Below are 9,486 nucleotides of genomic sequence, written 5' to 3' on the forward strand. Positions count from 1 at the left end.
AAATTAATATAAATTCATAATAACTTTAAAATAAAAATAAATTTAAATATTAACATTAATTATAAAAAATATTACCATATCGCTAAAATGTCTGGAGATATGATCAATATCCAATCGCAACAACATTTCGTTTTCCATTATAACTGTAGACAAAACAATATAATTAGCAAAAAAAATTAATAATTCTAAATAAATAATAATTATATAAATATTATTTTAATAAAAAAATAATATTTACATAAATATATTAATATAAAAAATAATAACTATTTAAAAAAATACTAACATAAAAATAAATTTCTTACCACTAATAACAAATTTAAAACTCAAATAGTTGGAGAATTTGAGTTATATAATAGAGGAGAATATGATTTTGGTGTGAAGAATGAGGGAGGGTTGAGGGGGTTTATATAGGGGAGGAGGAGGGGTAGTTAGGAAAAACGGATGGGGGCATTTATGACATTTAATGGAAGGCGCGTCCCCGGGGATGCGCGTCCCCGGGGATGCGCTTTCCACACGTGTCTGCTGAGTTGGCAAAGGCGCGTCCCTGGGGATGCGCCTTCCACACGTGGCATCAAACTCAACGAAAACACGGGTAAAGCGCGTCCCTTGGGACGCGCCTTTGCCAACTCAACAGAAAAGGTGCTACTTCTGAAAATATTGATCAAACGGTGTCAAAAGGAAAAATTAAAAAAAAAACGGTGTCTGTCAAATAGCCGAGCTTAGGTTTCTGATTGAAAACCTTTTCGCTATCTTGCTTTGACTTTGATACAATTGTCCCAGAAATGATAATGCAGTAATTTATTAGTTTTGTTATTATTTAAATAATAAATTAGTAAAAAAATATTAAAGATATTATTATTTTTATTAATTTTATTATTATTTTTATTGATTTTATTATTATTAGATATTTTATCGAAAATGTTAAAAAATATTAATATTTTAAATAATAATAATAATATTTTAAATAATTTTTACCGAATTTTTTATTTAAATAATAATAAAACTGATAACTTATTTTTTTAATCATATATTAAACGTGTCGCTATGTAGCACTTTCCAAATGTCCGGTTAGGCCACATTGTCCAACATGGGAATATGAATTCTTTTAATGTTTTTTTTTTTACGTATTTGAGTGTAGTTATATTACGCGAGAGGTCAATTTAAAGCTTATGTGGATATGAACTCATGTATTTAAAAGTTTATTTATCATCTATAATTTTAAAAAAAATATAGTAAATTAATCTCTATAAAATAAAAGTAAAATAAAATTTATATTATAATTGAGATGTACGAACATAACAATATAATTATATTACTAAATTAAATAGAATTGTAACTCTGTAAGCTGCTCTTGAAGCATTGTCATATGTACCAAAAATAAAAAAATAAAATAGAATTCACATTAGAGTTTGCCTTTAAATTTAATGAATCATTTAATAAGAACATTTCAATAACTCTCGTTAATATATATATTTTAAATTTTATTATTAATTTAATTTTAGTTTTAGTTTTTTTATATTTATTTTTTGTAAAATGTATATATTTTTAATTTTAATTTTAAAATATTTTTCTGAAAAATTAAATAAGCCTCTTAACTTTAAAAAATCAATTAACCTTAGAACTCAATAAAAAATCAATTTATTTAATCTACCACATCATAAGTCACATCACTAATCATTATAGACCGCCACATCAACATAGTAAATCATCATATTAGCATCGAGAAATGTCATGTTAACACCTTAACTATCAACGACGAAAATAATTAGTTAAAAGGTCACATGAGATTTTTTTTTAATTTGAGAATCATATTGAGTGTAAAAATAATTCGATAACCACATTGATTTAAAAAAAATACAAGAATCTTATGCACCTTTTTGCTTTAATATTTTTAATGACGTAGTGTAATGTCCTATATAGGGAGGTATGGACCGGTAGAGTCAATTTTTGGTCAATCCGGATCCAATCTAAAAATTTAAAATTTTTACTTAAATTTGATTTGATCATATATTTGGTAACTTTCATATTATTCGAAAATCTAAAGCTTCCATTTGAATCTCATTCGACCCAACATTTGATTATTTTTCATCCTATTTGAACCCGACTCCAAAATTTAAAATTCCTACCTAAATGTGATTCGACTCAATATTTAGTGATTTTTCATCTAATCTAAACCCCCACGTGAATTTTGAAGTTTAAATTCCACCCCTAACCAAACTCAATCTGAAACAAATAAAAGTCTTTTATCCCCCACTCTGTCTTTTTTAATGCTTTCACCCACACATAAAGAAGAGAAAGAAACTTGTGTGGTTGACCGAGAAGCAGAGAAGGTAAGGCAAAGTTCCTTTTAAGGGATTCGATTCCATAATCGAATGTTGCCTTTCCATTAATTTCCCTTGTAACTGAAAGACTTAATCCCTAAGCTTTCCCCATTTAAAGACGCACTTATCCCACTTCCACTCACCGATCCCCAATTAGTTTTTTAATCTCTTCTTGCATTCTGATTTTACTTTATGAACTCGGAGGTTTCTGAAATGGAAGGCACCGATGGTTTCTGTGGCGGCGGAGCAGAAGGGAGCAGGTGCAGCACCTTCGCCCTTAGTGAACTACCTCAAGATTGCATCGCCTCGGTCATTTCCTTACTTCCCCTCGAGATGCCTGTCGCTTTTCGCTTGTTTCGACTACCTTTAAATCGGCGTCTGAATCCGACGCCGTCTGGGAGAGCTTCTTGCCGTCGGAATACCAGGATTCGATTCCCTCATCGCTCTGTTGCTCTTCCAAGAAGCAACTTTATCTTAGCCTTTGTGAAAATCCTCTCCTCATCGATGGGGGCCGAAAGGTTTGACTTTCTGTTAATTTGATTCCATTTTATAGTGAAATCTGAATGCTTCGATTCCCATTTTTTAGATGCTTTTCATTTTAATTTCAAAATTTTTAGAAATGGTACTCATTTGCTTCTTTCATACAAATTTGGTTATTTTTGTTCCTGAATCGTTGATATATTGACCTATTTTTTGTCGATGTTGATCTTGATGCAACAGAGTCTACAATTACAAAGAGGGAGTGGCAATAAACTTTATATGCTATCTGCCAGGGATCTCTTCATTGTATGGGGTGATACTCCTACTTATTGGAGATGGATTTCAGTACCTGAGTCCAGGTACTTTAGAATACATTCACTGAAGATGATAACACGACGATATGACAACACAAATGTTAAAATTCATTTGAAAATAATTATTTAACCGATATATGCACTGATTGAGAGGTGGCTAGGTTAATTGTGTACCCTAGGCTTATTATAAATGACTATAATCTATGCTATTTAGAATCAAATTGAATTTGTGAAATAGGGATATGATTTTTTCAAGGTTTCTTATGTGTTTGGAGATCGTACTTCCAATAAATATATGTATATGTATATGCCTGAATATATCAATAATTTGATTATGAATTGAATAATTCAAGGAAAAATGAAGAATCCGACATATGCTATTATTTTTCTTTTATCAAGGAAAATGAAGAATCAGACATGGGTATGATATATGACTTCTCATGAATTCAACAAAAGAGATTGAGCATTTTTTGTCAGTTATTTACTTGTGTCCAGTCGCATCCTAGTCCACCTAAAACCTATCACATATCCTTCCGCACCATTGCCTGTTCTTACAATTTATGATAAATATGTCAGGTTTGAAGAGGTAGCAGAGCTTATTGATGTATGTTGGTTTGAAATCCGTGGGAAGATTGCAATCTCCATGCTTTCACCCATGACGCACTACCAGGCTTACCTTGTATTCAAGCTAACTACTGGAGCTTTCGGTTTCGATTCCCATCCTGCTGAGGTCAATTTTGGCCTTGTTGGCACTGAAGGTTGTAAGAGAACCGTACACTTGGATGCATATAGAGGCCTCAGCCAACGTTACCATATGGTACCAAGACGAATTGGTCTATTTAGCCGTCCCCGTTTCTTTGGGTTGCGAACTCCGGGACCTACAATTGCAGCAGCAAGTGATGATGATCAACGCCCCAAGGCTAGAGGAGATGGGTGGTTGGAGATCAAATTGGGTGAGTTATTCAATGATGGATGCACTGATGGCGAACTGGAAATGAGTGTTTTGGAGGTAAATTGTGGTAATTGGAAGAGTGGTCTCATTGTCCAGGGGATTGAAATCAGGCCTAATCTCTGCAACTGATTTTGATCGATGACGTGTATGTTCAATTATTTTCCGATCCTGTTCATATATTGAGGGTTTAAACGTCGAGCATGTGTTCATCGAATCCTTGTCAGATATGAATTTTATTTGAAAAATAAAGAGTTAACTAAGTATTAGCTCAGATTGCCATGCAAAGTAGTCAAAGGTTAAGGTTTCAAGAGAACTAAAAAAAAAAGAGTCGCAGCAATTGTTGTGCACAGTAACATCTCTCAATTGTATGATATTTATTGCTGAAATCGTTCTGTGTATGTTATGATATTTACTATCAGTACTTATCGCATTTTTTTTATTAGTTTAGGATGATTATAAGCATGTATGTCCCAATAGAGTTGGAGGTCATGTACTACATTTTAAAATGAGGTTCTTAAAATATTTTATAATAAGACAATCGTAAATTTTACCATATTACGACTGCTTCTTATAAACTAAAATAAAAATCTAAACGTATAAAACTAAGAGAATGCCCCAAAGCAATTATATAATCGTAATATTTTATTTAAAAGTGTCATCTTTTGAACGTCCTTAAAAGCAAAATCAAGATATTTTTTTAAATTGTTGGGCCTCCAGATTTTGAGGTCTTATGACGTATCACACTTTACACGTGTTGATGGACGGGCTTATAATTATAAGACAGTATATGTTCGAAATATTTTTTTAGCTATTAACAACATATACACCTTACAAATGTAATTTTTTATCATGAAAAAAATGTGTTTTTTCTTTTACTACTAAGGTAGTTTGATAGGTTCTCTTATCGCATTTCTTATAAGAAGAAAATGTGTGTTTCCTCCAAATCGAGAGGCTCCTACAAAACCTTGTTTATTGACTACTCTTATTATTTTGTTTTTTTTATGATTAAAAAAGGTTAAAATCAATGTTTGATCGTAGAGTTGTTTATGTGATGGTTCGATTTTATAGATGTTCATTTAAAAGTTTTATTAATATTTATAAACGTTTTATTTGCTACAAATTAATTTAACGGAAGAGATCTTTTTACAATGTAAAATTGAAATTTACACATTTCAACAATTTATGTTGTGGCCAAATTTTACCCAAGAAAAAAATGTTGCTTCCAACTTCTCATGATGCAATTCCGGAGCACTAAAATCTGAATGTAATATTAGAACATATATTCTGAATTTTGAATGATTCGTTCCGTTGAGATTGTGTATATTAAATATTCTTTGACGTGTAAATTAAAAATATTTAATTAATTACTTTTTATTATTTTAATTGATTTAATAAAAATATCGAAGTGTTATGATTTTTTCGCTAGACATGCGGATGGACGTTGAGAATTATGCATATAAAGTACCGATCCCAGTAGTAAAAGAATTGTTATTAATTCTTAAGATTTCGAGTCCAAGTACCATGAATGTCAAGTGTGTGAACATTTAATGTCAAATGGTTGAGAGTTATATATAACTTTGTACCCACCCCATATTAATTAAAAAAAATCAATCTTTTGAAAAATTAGTATGGAGATAAAATATTCCATTTGTGGGGGTTAAACGCTTAAAGCAACAAAATTTTAAAACTCGTTCGATTAACAGAATGTATGAATAATAATAACGAATTTAAAATAATTCAAAAGGCAAAATGAGAGACGAACAAAGTTTTCAATAAGACAAAAGTATATGTGCAATGTCCTAGCTGTTATTATAGAAAGAACAGGAGGGTCATCAATGAGAGCCTCCAAACCAACCGTTTCCCCACTTAGAGTAGTCTCCGAGGCAGAAATAGGGATATTTGCTGAAGGAACCTCCACATTCAGGTTAGAAGTAGCGTATGTGTCAACCTTACCCAAGGCCAAAGGTTTCACACACTTCTTGAAATTTTCTCGGCCTTCCCTAGAGGGGTTATAGGCATAAAACGACAATTACCTCTGGGAATCAAAGGTCCCACTTTGACATGGCTATGGTGCCAAGGATAGCTTGAATCACGCAAATCAAGTTGTGCTCGCATTTATTCCTATCATTTTTAGAATACTGAAGCTTCTCTAATGCCTGATGGCCCAACTTGTCGGCATCGGCCTTAATGGAGAGTAACTGATAAACTTCAACGTTAGAAGCTTTTTTTTGGCGTCGTAACTCTGCCATACCATCCTAAAAAGGCATTCTCCCTTTTTACAACTGCCTTCTTAGCTGCACTAGCTGCCTCACGATCCTCTGCACCCTCCCTTTGGGCCTCTACTGCTTGTCTTATAGCCTCTGCGACTTGCCCCCCATCTTTCCCAGCCTCTCGAGGCTCACTCAGAGTAGTCGCCAACTTCCGCCTCAAATATTCCAACTCCCTTCTCAATGCTACAGTCATAGCGTTAGCAGTTTATGTAACAGCCGAAATTCTGGATCACCGTAAGAGAGCTGAGCCAAAATAACATTGGGCCAATTTAGGATCTTAATTGGACCATTGATCTCATTTGGGTAAATATTGGGCCCATTTTGGGCCTAGAAAAGGGGATTTTTATGAGAGATATAAAGGTTGAAAGACCAAATGGGTAAATAATCAATTGAAAAACTTAAAGCTAATTTTTGGCTTGATTTGGCAATGTCAGCGTGGGGATTTAAGGGGAAATTTGATTGCTTTCACCCACCCGGCCACCCCTTATTATTTTAGTCTTCTTCCATCTCTCTTTAGTCCTCTCCTTATTCTTCGCCAAGGTTATAGAGCTTCATTTTGGGCATTGTAGAGGAAGAAAAATGATACGAGTTGGAGAGATTTTAGATTTTAAAGTTAATCTAAGAATATTTAGAGCATATTTATGTTTCTAAATTCATCATTAGCATTTATTTTATCATTATGAATGATTGGAGAACTCTTTTGGTTGTGTTTGCTTAGTGAAAAAGAAATGAGAGTCATTTAGAGTTAGATGCAAGGAAAAGATCGAAGGAAGTTGATTCAAGGGCCTTTATTAGTGATTTTGAGAAAGATAATGTATTACTAACCTTTTATTATATCATGTTTATTGTGTGTTGTTTATAGCTTTTGGAGTATGTTTGAATGATATGTATGTTTAATATTTTGTTTGATGAATTCGAGGTTAACATAGTTTTTTATGACGCTAAATGAACGTATAAGGCCTCCTTTAGACTTTACAAATGAGGATTGCCTTAATGATAGTGTGTATAGGAGATTTGGGGGTGTTTTATGAGCCTAAAATGACATTTTCTGAATTCTGGTATCTATTCATAGGTATCGATACCAGTTGAGTGAGTATAGAAATCTAGGCAAAAATAGTGAGTATCTACACTTTTCTTCACAATAACAATATTGTTCATAGGGTATCAATAATAAGGTAAGATATCGATATCATGGGTGGTTTAACTAAATATCGAAGCTAAAATCGGTACCCATAATTTAGGTGAGTATCGATACCTAAAGATAAATATCGATACTTAAGGGGTGAGTATCGATAGTCGCATGAGAGTATCAATATCCATGGTAATTAAATTCATTTTGAAGCTTATATTAATATCGATATCTCGGGATGGTATTGATACTCAAGGGTTGGATATCAATACCCATCATCTAAGACCATCTCCAGCCCTCATCTCTAATCTACAGCATCTCTATCTATATTCTAAAAATGAAACAATAATTCATCTCTAGCACTATCTCTACATTACCACCAACTCTACTTCATTCACAATATTTAACTATTATAATATTGATTTTGCAAATATAAAATAAAACATATACATTTCTAATAAATATCAAGATAAAAAACATAAATAAAATATTCATAAATAACATCGCGAAAATACAAATAAATAAGAAAATTACAATTCATAATAATAATGCGAAAAAACATAAGTTATATAATTATATATTTTAATTCTGAATTAGAATATTCATTCCATAAATGCTCAATTAGTGCATTGAGCAGTTGCATCTTTGATTTGTCTAAACCGGGTAAGGAAATCTTGAAATTTAATCTACTTGAATTTATTATATTATGTTTAATTTTTATTTTATTGTGTCAAAATTACAATAAAAAACATAAAAGAGAAAATAAGAGAAAATAATGTAACAAAGAAAAGGAAAAGAAAATAACAAAAGAAATTAAAAAAACCAAAAATCAGAAGAAGAAAAAAATGTAACGCACCTATAGTACAACGCCAGTTGTAGCGTGCACTGTAGCCCGACGCCACAATCCATCATAACAATGGCAATGGGCTGGAGCATAGGATCATCTTCAAAGTATAGATGAATGTCACTCCAACGATGCGGGAGATGACCTATGAGTGCGAATCATTTCAAACATGCTGTGATGATTTCTTTGTGGTCTAAGGAGCCCTCCTAAAACGATATTTTTTTTGATTTTATTGAAATACATTGTTTCAAAATTTTCTTGACTTTTTTATTATTTCCCCCTCTCTAAAAATTTGCCTAGAACTACCGCTTGCAATATCACTACTCATCGACCAACATCGGGCATTATTTCCACCACCACCGTCGATGGCAACCAAGAATCACCCAATTACACGTGTTACCTCATCTCGAAGGCCAAAGCACAAATCCAGCCTTAGTTTTGTCAAAAAAGTTCCTCCAACAACATTATATTTATATTAGTTTGAGCATTCATATCGATAACGTGTCATAAAAATATAGAATTTATAGTAAGAACATGAGAAAAAAATAACGAGAAATAAACAACACATTATGAAAATATAAAATAAAGAAAGAGGAATTAAATTTCAATTACTTATGACTTATAGGGATTCAATCATCAAAGATGAATGGTTGAATGAGTTGAAAAATGAAGGGTTGTCAAATATACACCTATAAAATAATATTCATAATAAATACGAACGTAATTGAATCCTTCACTTATATTTGTGTTAAACCGAAACAAGACAAAAATAATGGGTTTCTAAATGATACATAAATTTAATAAAAACGTATAATACGTGAACTTTTTTTCAAAAAAAAAATATTGGAATAAGTTTGAGTCAAACTATAAATACATAAAAGTATGTGGGACGTGAATTGAAGAAGACATAATCGGACAGCCAATCATTTGGCAAGTAGGTACCGCATATCCCGGTTAGCCTCGCGAGATATAAACCCTTTTATGCATTTGTATCCACTATCCAAATTCCAAACCTCCATTTGTTCCAAGTTACATCTCCAAGAAGTTTCTCACTTTCTCTCAACCAAAGCGATATCAAGTGAATCCCATCAACGCAATGAGTAATGCCTTCTTATATCCTTCTTCTTCTTCTAATAATACGTTTAAAATGATTTTATTTGTTTTGATAGAGGT

The 9,486-nt window shown here is 32.2% G+C and overlaps 1 pseudogene; it reads left to right on the top strand.

Annotated features, from left to right (window-relative positions):
* Nucleotides 1-2,349: 2,349 nt before the first annotated feature.
* Nucleotides 2,350-4,365, top strand: LOC120150075 (annotated as a pseudogene).
* The last annotated feature ends 5,121 nt before the right edge of the window (nucleotides 4,366-9,486 follow it).

The sequence above is a fragment of the Hibiscus syriacus genome, unplaced genomic scaffold (assembly GCF_006381635.1).
Source record: "Hibiscus syriacus cultivar Baekdansim isolate YM2019G1 unplaced genomic scaffold, ASM638163v2 tig00111013_pilon, whole genome shotgun sequence".
NCBI lineage: Eukaryota > Viridiplantae > Streptophyta > Magnoliopsida > Malvales > Malvaceae > Hibiscus > Hibiscus syriacus.